Raw genomic sequence first — 12,321 nt, forward strand, 5'->3', positions numbered from 1 at the left:
TGGCTAATATAACATCACAACATGTCAATCTTTATGAATAACAAGTTAATGTTCAGGTAACTCTTTGGCCAGGAATATGTCCATTAAGTCAAAAAGTGACCTCTGTATACAGAGTTCAAAGACTATATGGCAGATTTTTCATCAAAAGTAGTCTATTTATTTTTTATTTTTTTTAGGACCCTTTAACCGGAAATAAGTTCAATAAGTCAGATATGGCCATATATGGCTTTTGGAGCATCAGAATGAGTCAATGAGTATGTATAGAAAAATCAAGATGAGGACTCTTTGGCCAAAAATATGTTCAGTAGGTCAAATATGGAATTCTGAATGGCTGATTTAACATCAGGAGTCTCTAAGTTTATATAGTTTAAAACCAATTAGGACCCTTTAACCAGAAATAAGTTCAATCCGTCAAGATATGGACTTCTAAATGGACTTCAATATGGCTAATGAAGCATCAGAAGTTGTCTATGAGTATGTATGGAAAGTTCAAGATTGAGGATTTTTTGGCCAGAAATATTTTCCTTGGGTCAAATATGGACTTCAGTATGGCTAATATAACATCACAACAAGTCAATCTTTATGAATAGCAAGTTAATGTTCAGGGACTCTTTGGCAAGGAATATGACCATTAAAGTCAAAAAGTGACCTCTGTATTCAGAATTCAAAGACTCTGTATGGCAGATTTTTTATCAAAAGTAGTCTATTTTTTTTTTTTTTTTTTTTTTTTTTTAGGACCCTTTAACCGGAAATAAGTTCAATAGGTCAGATATGGCCATATATGGCTTATGAAGCATCAGAATGAGTCAATGAGTATGTATAGAAAAATCAAGATGAGGACTCTTTGGCCAAAAATATGTTCAGTAGGTCAAATATGGAATTCTGAATGGCTGATTTAACATCAGGAGTCTCTAAGTTTATATAGTTTAAAACCAATTAGGACCCTTTGACCAGAAATAAGTTCAATCCGTCAAGATATGGACTTCTAAATGGACTTCAATATGGCTAATGAAGCATCAGAAGTTGTCTATGAGTATGTATGGAAAGTTCAAGATTGAGGATTTTTTGGCCAAAAATATTTTCCTTGGGTCAAATATGGACTTCTGTATGGCTAATTTAACATCACAACAAGTCAATCTTTATGAATAGCCTTTGAACTCTGTATACAGAGGTCACTTTTTGACTTAATGGTCATATTCCTGGCCAAAGACTCTCTATGGCAGATTTTTCATCAAAAGTAGTCTATATATTTTTTTTAAATATTTTTTTTAGGACCGTTTAACCGGAAATAAGTTCAATAGGTCAGATATGGCCATATATGGCTTATGAAGCATCAGAGTGAGTCAATGAGTATGTATAGAAACTTCAAGATTGAGGACTCTTTGGCCAAAAATATGTTCAGTAGGTCAAATATGGAATTCTGAATGGCTGATTTAACATCAGGAGTCTCTAAGTTTATATAGTTTAAAACCAATTAGGACCCTTTGACCAGAAATAAGTTCAATCCGTCAAGATATGGACTTCTAAATGGACTTAAATATGGCTAATGAAGCATCAGAAGTTGTCTATGAGTATGTATGGAAAGTTCAAGATTGAGGATTTTTTGGCCAGAAATATTTTCCTTGGGTCAAATATGGACTTCTGTATGGCTAATATAACATCACAACAAGTCAATCTTTATGAATAGCAAGTTAATGTTCAGGGACTCTTTGGCAAGGAATATGACCATTAAAGTCAAAAAGTGACCTCTGTATTCAGAATTCAAAGACTCTGTATGGCAGATTTTTTATCAAAAGTAGTCTATTTTTTTTTTTTTATTATTATTTTTTTTAAGACCCTTTAACCGGAAATAAGTTCAATAAGTCAGATATGGCCATATATGGCTTTTGGAGCATCAGAATGAGTCAATGAGTATGTATAGAAAAATCAAGATGAGGACTCTTTGGCCAAAAATATGTTCAGTAGGTCAAATATGGAATTCTGAATGGCTGATTTAACATCAGGAGTCTCTAAGTTTATATAGTTTAAAACCAATTAGGACCCTTTGACCAGAAATAAGTTCAATCCGTCAAGATATGGACTTCTAAATGGACTTAAATATGGCTAATGAAGCATCAGAAGTTGTCTATGAGTATATATGGAAAGTTCAAGATTGAGGATTTTTTGGCCAGAAATATTTTCCTTGGGTCAAATATGGACTTCTGTATGGCTAATATAACATCACAACATGTCAATCTTTATGAATAACAAGTTAATGTTCAGGTAACTCTTTGGCCAGGAATATGACCATTAAAGTCAAAAAGTGACATCTGTATTCAGAATTCAAAGACTCTGTATGGCAGATTTTTTATCAAAAGTAGTCTATTTTTTTTTTTTTTTTTTTTTTTTTTTTAAGACCCTTTAACCGGAAATAAGTTCAATAAGTCAGATATGGCCATATATGGCTTTTGGAGCATCAGAATGAGTCAATGAGTATGTATAGAAAAATCAAGATGAGGACTCTGGCCAAAAATATGTTCAGTAGGTCAAATATGGAATTCTGAATGGCTGATTTAACATCAGGAGTCTCTAAGTTTATATAGTTTAAAACCAATTAGGACCCTTTGACCAGAAATAAGTTCAATCCGTCAAGATATGGACTTCTAAATGGACTTCAATATGGCTAATGAAGCATCAGAAGTTGTCTATGAGTATATATGGAAAGTTCAAGATTGAGGATTTTTTGGCCAGAAATATTTTCCTTGGGTCAAATATGGACTTCTGTATGGCTAATATAACATCACAACATGTCAATCTTTATGAATAGCAAGTTAATGTTCAGGTAACTCTTTGGCCAGGAATATGTCCATTAAGTCAAAAAGTGACCTCTGTATACAGAGTTCAAAGACTATATGGCAGATTTTTCATCAAAAGTAGTCTATTTTTTTATTATTTTTTTTTTAGGACCCTTTAACCGGAAATAAGTTCAATAAGTCAGATATGGCCATATATGGCTTTTGGAGCATCAGAATGAGTCAATGAGTATGTATAGAAAAATCAAGATGAGGACTCTTTGGCCAAAAATATGTTCAGTAGGTCAAATATGGAATTCTGAATGGCTGATTTAACATCAGGAGTCTCTAAGTTTATATAGTTTAAAACCAATTAGGACCCTTTAACCAGAAATAAGTTCAATCCGTCAAGATATGGACTTCTAAATGGACTTCAATATGGCTAATGAAGCATCAGAAGTTGTCTATGAGTATGTATGGAAAGTTCAAGATTGAGGATTTTTTGGCTAGAAATATTTTCCTTGGGTCAAATATGGACTTCTGTATGGCTAATATAACATCACAACAAGTCAATCTTTATGAATAGCAAGTTAATGTTCAGGGAACTCTTTGGCCAGGAATATGTCCATTAAGTCAAAAAGTGACCTCTGTATACAGAGTTCAAAGACTATATGGCAGATTTTTCATCAAAAGTAGTCTCTATTTTTTTTTTTTTTTTTTTTTTTTTTTAGGACCCTTTAACCGGAAATAAGTTCAATAGGTCAGATATGGCCATATATGGCTTATGAAGCATCAGAGTGAGTCAATGAGTATGTATAGAAACTTCAAGATTGAGGACTCTTTGGCCAAAAATATGTTCAGTAGGTCAAATATGGAATTCTGAATGGCTGATTTAACATCAGGAGTCTCTAAGTTTATATAGTTTAAAACCAATTAGGACCCTTTGACCAGAAATAAGTTCAATCCGTCAAGATATGGACTTCTAAATGGACTTCAATATGGCTAATGAAGCATCAGAAGTTGTCTATGAGTATGTATGGAAAGTTCAAGATTGAGGATTTTTTGGCCAGAAATATTTTCCTTGGGTCAAATATGGACTTCTGTATGGCTAATATAACATCACAACAAGTCAATCTTTATGAATAGCAAGTTAATGTTCAGGTAACTCTTTGGCCAGGAATATGTCCATTAAGTCAAAAAGTGACCTCTGTATACAGAGTTCAAAGACTATATGGCAGATTTTTCATCAAAAGTAGTCTCTATTTTTTTTTTTTTTTTAGGACCCTTTAACCGGAAATAAGTTCAATAGGTCAGATATGGCCATATATGGCTTATGGAGCATCAGAATGAGTCAATGAGTATGTATAGAAAAATCAAGATGAGGACTCTTTGGCCAAAAATATGTTCAGTAGGTCAAATATGGAATTCTTAATGGCTGATTTAACATCAGGAGTCTCTAAGTTTATATAGTTTAAAACCAATTAGGACCCTTTGACCAGAAATAAGTTCAATGGGCTGATATGTATATCTATTGGACTTATGAAGCATCAGTAGGAGTCTTTCAGTTGTGTATAGAAACTTCAAGATTGAGGACTCTTTGGCCAGAAATATGTTCAGTAGGTCAAATATGGAATTCTAAATGGCTGATTTAACATCAAAAGGAGTCTCTAAGTTTATATAATTTAAAACCAATTAAGGACCCTTTGACCAGAAATAAGTTCAATCCGTCAAGATATGGACTTCTAAATGGACTTTAATATGGCTAATGAAGCATCAGAAGTTGTCTATGAGTATGTATAGAAAGTTCAAGATTGAGGATTTTTTGGAACAGAAATATTTTCCTTGGGTCAAATAGGGACTTCTGTATGGCTAATATAACATCACAACAAGTCAATATTTATGAATAGCAAGTTAATGTTCAGGTAACTCTTCGGCCAGGAATATGTCCATTTAGTCAAAAAGTGACCTCTGTATACAGAGTTCAAAGACTCTGTATGGCAGATTTTTCATCAAAAGTAGTCTATATTTTTTTTTTTTTTTTTTTTTAGGACCCTTTAACCGGAAATAAGTTCAATAGGTCAGATATGGCCATATATGGCTTATGAAGCATCAGAATGAGTCAATGAGTATGTATAGAAAAATCAAGATGAGGACTCTTTGGCCAAAAATATGTTCAGTAGGTCAAATATGGAATTCTTAATGGCTGATTTAACATCAGGAGTCTCTAAGTTTATATAGTTTAAAACCAATTAGGACCCTTTGACCAGAAATAAGTTCAATCCGTCAAGATATGGACTTCTAAATGGACTTAAATATGGCTAATGAAGCATCAGAAGTTGTCTATGAGTATGTATGGAAAGTTCAAGATTGAGGATTTTTTGGCCAGAAATATTTTCCTTGGGTCAAATATGGACTTCTGTATGGCTAATATAACATCACAACAAGTCAATCTTTATGAATAGCAAGTTAATGTTCAGGTAACTCTTTGGCCAGGAATATGTCCATTAAATTAAAAAAGTGACCTCTGTATACAGAGTTCAAAGACTCTGTATGGCAGATTTTTCATCAAAAGTAGTCTATATTTTTTTTTTTTTTTTTTTTTAGGACCCTTTAACCGGAAATAAGTTCAATAGGTCAGATATGGCCATATATGGCTTATGAAGCATCAGAATGAGTCAATGAGTATGTATAGAAAAATCAAGATGAGGACTCTTTGGCCAAAAATATGTTCAGTAGGTCAAATATGGAATTCTTAATGGCTGATTTAACATCAGGAGTCTCTAAGTTTATATAGTTTAAAACCAATTAGGACCCTTTGACCAGAAATAAGTTCAATCCGTCAAGATATGGACTTCTAAATGGACTTAAATATGGCTAATGAAGCATCAGAAGTTGTCTATGAGTATGTATGGAAAGTTCAAGATTGAGGATTTTTTGGCCAGAAATATTTTCCTTGGGTCAAATATGGACTTCTGTATGGCTAATATAACATCACAACAAGTCAATCTTTATGAATAGCAAGTTAATGTTCAGGTAACTCTTTGGCCAGGAATATGTCCATTAAATTAAAAAAGTGACCTCTGTATACAGAGTTCAAAGACTCTGTATGGCAGATTTTTCATTAAAAGTAGTGTATATTTTTTATTTATTTATTTATTTATTTTTAGGACCCTTTAACCGGAAATAAGTTCAATAGGTCAGATATGGCCATATATGGCTTATGAAGCATCAGAATTAGTCAATGAGTATGTATAGAAAAATCAAGATGAGGACTCTTTGGCCAAAAATATGTTCAGTAGGTCAAATATGGAATTCTGAATGGCTGATTTAACATCAGGAGTCTCTAAGTTTATATAGTTTAAAACCAATTAGGACCCTTTGACCAGAAATAAGTTCAATCCGTCAAGATATGGACTTCTAAATGGACTTCAATATGGCTAATGAAGCATCAGAAGTTGTCTATGAGTATGTATGGAAAGTTCAAGATTGAGGATTTTTTGGCTAGAAATATTTTCCTTGGGTCAAATATGGACTTCTGTATGGCTAATATAACATCACAACAAGTCAATCTTTATGAATAGCAAGTTAATGTTCAGGGAACTCTTTGGCCAGGAATATGTCCATTAAGTCAAAAAGTGACCTCTGTATACAGAGTTCAAAGACTATATGGCAGATTTTTCATCAAAAGTAGTCTCTATTTTTTTTTTATTTTTTTTTAATTTTTTAGGACCCTTTAACCGGAAATAAGTTCAATAGGTCAGATATGGCCATATATGGCTTATGAAGCATCAGAGTGAGTCAATGAGTATGTATAGAAACTTCAAGATTGAGGACTCTTTGGCCAAAAATATGTTCAGTAGGTCAAATATGGAATTCTGAATGGCTGATTTAACATCAGGAGTCTCTAAGTTTATATAGTTTAAAACCAATTAGGACCCTTTGACCAGAAATAAGTTCAATCCGTCAAGATATGGACTTCTAAATGGACTTCAATATGGCTAATGAAGCATCAGAAGTTGTCTATGAGTATGTATGGAAAGTTCAAGATTGAGGATTTTTTGGCCAGAAATATTTTCCTTGGGTCAAATATGGACTTCTGTATGGCTAATATAACATCACAACAAGTCAATCTTTATGAATAGCAAGTTAATGTTCAGGTAACTCTTTGGCCAGGAATATGTCCATTAAGTCAAAAAGTGACCTCTGTATACAGAGTTCAAAGACTATATGGCAGATTTTTCATCAAAAGTAGTCTCTATTTTTTTTTTTTTTTTAGGACCCTTTAACCGGAAATAAGTTCAATAGGTCAGATATGGCCATATATGGCTTATGGAGCATCAGAATGAGTCAATGAGTATGTATAGAAAAATCAAGATGAGGACTCTTTGGCCAAAAATATGTTCAGTAGGTCAAATATGGAATTCTTAATGGCTGATTTAACATCAGGAGTCTCTAAGTTTATATAGTTTAAAACCAATTAGGACCCTTTGACCAGAAATAAGTTCAATGGGCTGATATGTATATCTATTGGACTTATGAAGCATCAGTAGGAGTCTTTCAGTTGTGTATAGAAACTTCAAGATTGAGGACTCTTTGGCCAGAAATATGTTCAGTAGGTCAAATATGGAATTCTAAATGGCTGTTAACATCAAAAGGAGTCTCTAAGTTTATATAATTTAAAACCAATTAAGGACCCTTTGACCAGAAATAAGTTCAATCCGTCAAGATATGGACTTCTAAATGGACTTTAATATGGCTAATGAAGCATCAGAAGTTGTCTATGAGTATGTATAGAAAGTTCAAGATTGAGGATTTTTTGGAACAGAAATATTTTCCTTGGGTCAAATAGGGACTTCTGTATGGCTAATATAACATCACAACAAGTCAATATTTATGAATAGCAAGTTAATGTTCAGGTAACTCTTCGGCCAGGAATATGTCCATTTAGTCAAAAAGTGACCTCTGTATACAGAGTTCAAAGACTCTGTATGGCAGATTTTTCATCAAAAGTAGTCTATATTTTTTTTTTTTTTTTTTTTTAGGACCCTTTAACCGGAAATAAGTTCAATAGGTCAGATATGGCCATATATGGCTTATGAAGCATCAGAATGAGTCAATGAGTATGTATAGAAAAATCAAGATGAGGACTCTTTGGCCAAAAATATGTTCAGTAGGTCAAATATGGAATTCTTAATGGCTGATTTAACATCAGGAGTCTCTAAGTTTATATAGTTTAAAACCAATTAGGACCCTTTGACCAGAAATAAGTTCAATCCGTCAAGATATGGACTTCTAAATGGACTTAAATATGGCTAATGAAGCATCAGAAGTTGTCTATGAGTATGTATGGAAAGTTCAAGATTGAGGATTTTTTGGCCAGAAATATTTTCCTTGGGTCAAATATGGACTTCTGTATGGCTAATATAACATCACAACAAGTCAATCTTTATGAATAGCAAGTTAATGTTCAGGTAACTCTTTGGCCAGGAATATGTCCATTAAATTAAAAAAGTGACCTCTGTATACAGAGTTCAAAGACTCTGTATGGCAGATTTTTCATCAAAAGTAGTCTATATTTTTTTTTTTTTTTTTTTTTTAGGACCCTTTAACCGGAAATAAGTTCAATAGGTCAGATATGGCCATATATGGCTTATGAAGCATCAGAATGAGTCAATGAGTATGTATAGAAAAATCAAGATGAGGACTCTTTGGCCAAAAATATGTTCAGTAGGTCAAATATGGAATTCTTAATGGCTGATTTAACATCAGGAGTCTCTAAGTTTATATAGTTTAAAACCAATTAGGACCCTTTGACCAGAAATAAGTTCAATCCGTCAAGATATGGACTTCTAAATGGACTTAAATATGGCTAATGAAGCATCAGAAGTTGTCTATGAGTATGTATGGAAAGTTCAAGATTGAGGATTTTTTGGCCAGAAATATTTTCCTTGGGTCAAATATGGACTTCTGTATGGCTAATATAACATCACAACAAGTCAATCTTTATGAATAGCAAGTTAATGTTCAGGGACTCTTTGGCAAGGAATATGACCATTAAAGTCAAAAAGTGACCTCTGTATTCAGAATTCAAAGACTCTGTATGGCAGATTTTTTATCAAAAGTAGTCTATTTTTTTTTTTTTATTATTATTTTTTTTAAGACCCTTTAACCGGAAATAAGTTCAATAAGTCAGATATGGCCATATATGGCTTTTGGAGCATCAGAATGAGTCAATGAGTATGTATAGAAAAATCAAGATGAGGACTCTTTGGCCAAAAATATGTTCAGTAGGTCAAATATGGAATTCTGAATGGCTGATTTAACATCAGGAGTCTCTAAGTTTATATAGTTTAAAACCAATTAGGACCCTTTGACCAGAAATAAGTTCAATCCGTCAAGATATGGACTTCTAAATGGACTTAAATATGGCTAATGAAGCATCAGAAGTTGTCTATGAGTATATATGGAAAGTTCAAGATTGAGGATTTTTTGGCCAGAAATATTTTCCTTGGGTCAAATATGGACTTCTGTATGGCTAATATAACATCACAACATGTCAATCTTTATGAATAACAAGTTAATGTTCAGGTAACTCTTTGGCCAGGAATATGACCATTAAAGTCAAAAAGTGACATCTGTATTCAGAATTCAAAGACTCTGTATGGCAGATTTTTTATCAAAAGTAGTCTATTTTTTTTTTTTTTTTTTTTTTTTTTTTAAGACCCTTTAACCGGAAATAAGTTCAATAAGTCAGATATGGCCATATATGGCTTTTGGAGCATCAGAATGAGTCAATGAGTATGTATAGAAAAATCAAGATGAGGACTCTGGCCAAAAATATGTTCAGTAGGTCAAATATGGAATTCTGAATGGCTGATTTAACATCAGGAGTCTCTAAGTTTATATAGTTTAAAACCAATTAGGACCCTTTGACCAGAAATAAGTTCAATCCGTCAAGATATGGACTTCTAAATGGACTTCAATATGGCTAATGAAGCATCAGAAGTTGTCTATGAGTATATATGGAAAGTTCAAGATTGAGGATTTTTTGGCCAGAAATATTTTCCTTGGGTCAAATATGGACTTCTGTATGGCTAATATAACATCACAACATGTCAATCTTTATGAATAGCAAGTTAATGTTCAGGTAACTCTTTGGCCAGGAATATGTCCATTAAGTCAAAAAGTGACCTCTGTATACAGAGTTCAAAGACTATATGGCAGATTTTTCATCAAAAGTAGTCTATTTTTTTATTATTTTTTTTTTAGGACCCTTTAACCGGAAATAAGTTCAATAAGTCAGATATGGCCATATATGGCTTTTGGAGCATCAGAATGAGTCAATGAGTATGTATAGAAAAATCAAGATGAGGACTCTTTGGCCAAAAATATGTTCAGTAGGTCAAATATGGAATTCTGAATGGCTGATTTAACATCAGGAGTCTCTAAGTTTATATAGTTTAAAACCAATTAGGACCCTTTAACCAGAAATAAGTTCAATCCGTCAAGATATGGACTTCTAAATGGACTTCAATATGGCTAATGAAGCATCAGAAGTTGTCTATGAGTATGTATGGAAAGTTCAAGATTGAGGATTTTTTGGCTAGAAATATTTTCCTTGGGTCAAATATGGACTTCTGTATGGCTAATATAACATCACAACAAGTCAATCTTTATGAATAGCAAGTTAATGTTCAGGGAACTCTTTGGCCAGGAATATGTCCATTAAGTCAAAAAGTGACCTCTGTATACAGAGTTCAAAGACTATATGGCAGATTTTTCATCAAAAGTAGTCTCTATTTTTTTTTTTTTTTTTTTTTTTTTTTAGGACCCTTTAACCGGAAATAAGTTCAATAGGTCAGATATGGCCATATATGGCTTATGAAGCATCAGAGTGAGTCAATGAGTATGTATAGAAACTTCAAGATTGAGGACTCTTTGGCCAAAAATATGTTCAGTAGGTCAAATATGGAATTCTGAATGGCTGATTTAACATCAGGAGTCTCTAAGTTTATATAGTTTAAAACCAATTAGGACCCTTTGACCAGAAATAAGTTCAATCCGTCAAGATATGGACTTCTAAATGGACTTCAATATGGCTAATGAAGCATCAGAAGTTGTCTATGAGTATGTATGGAAAGTTCAAGATTGAGGATTTTTTGGCCAGAAATATTTTCCTTGGGTCAAATATGGACTTCTGTATGGCTAATATAACATCACAACAAGTCAATCTTTATGAATAGCAAGTTAATGTTCAGGTAACTCTTTGGCCAGGAATATGTCCATTAAGTCAAAAAGTGACCTCTGTATACAGAGTTCAAAGACTATATGGCAGATTTTTCATCAAAAGTAGTCTCTATTTTTTTTTTTTTTTTAGGACCCTTTAACCGGAAATAAGTTCAATAGGTCAGATATGGCCATATATGGCTTATGGAGCATCAGAATGAGTCAATGAGTATGTATAGAAAAATCAAGATGAGGACTCTTTGGCCAAAAATATGTTCAGTAGGTCAAATATGGAATTCTTAATGGCTGATTTAACATCAGGAGTCTCTAAGTTTATATAGTTTAAAACCAATTAGGACCCTTTGACCAGAAATAAGTTCAATGGGCTGATATGTATATCTATTGGACTTATGAAGCATCAGTAGGAGTCTTTCAGTTGTGTATAGAAACTTCAAGATTGAGGACTCTTTGGCCAGAAATATGTTCAGTAGGTCAAATATGGAATTCTAAATGGCTGATTTAACATCAAAAGGAGTCTCTAAGTTTATATAATTTAAAACCAATTAAGGACCCTTTGACCAGAAATAAGTTCAATCCGTCAAGATATGGACTTCTAAATGGACTTTAATATGGCTAATGAAGCATCAGAAGTTGTCTATGAGTATGTATAGAAAGTTCAAGATTGAGGATTTTTTGGAACAGAAATATTTTCCTTGGGTCAAATAGGGACTTCTGTATGGCTAATATAACATCACAACAAGTCAATATTTATGAATAGCAAGTTAATGTTCAGGTAACTCTTCGGCCAGGAATATGTCCATTTAGTCAAAAAGTGACCTCTGTATACAGAGTTCAAAGACTCTGTATGGCAGATTTTTCATCAAAAGTAGTCTATATTTTTTTTTTTTTTTTTTTTTAGGACCCTTTAACCGGAAATAAGTTCAATAGGTCAGATATGGCCATATATGGCTTATGAAGCATCAGAATGAGTCAATGAGTATGTATAGAAAAATCAAGATGAGGACTCTTTGGCCAAAAATATGTTCAGTAGGTCAAATATGGAATTCTTAATGGCTGATTTAACATCAGGAGTCTCTAAGTTTATATAGTTTAAAACCAATTAGGACCCTTTGACCAGAAATAAGTTCAATCCGTCAAGATATGGACTTCTAAATGGACTTAAATATGGCTAATGAAGCATCAGAAGTTGTCTATGAGTATGTATGGAAAGTTCAAGATTGAGGATTTTTTGGCCAGAAATATTTTCCTTGGGTCAAATATGGACTTCTGTATGGCTAATATAACATCACAACAAGTCAATCTT

Source organism: Phoxinus phoxinus (assembly GCF_949152265.1).
Source record: "Phoxinus phoxinus genome assembly, chromosome: 24".
Classification (NCBI taxonomy): Eukaryota; Metazoa; Chordata; class Actinopteri; order Cypriniformes; family Leuciscidae; genus Phoxinus; species Phoxinus phoxinus.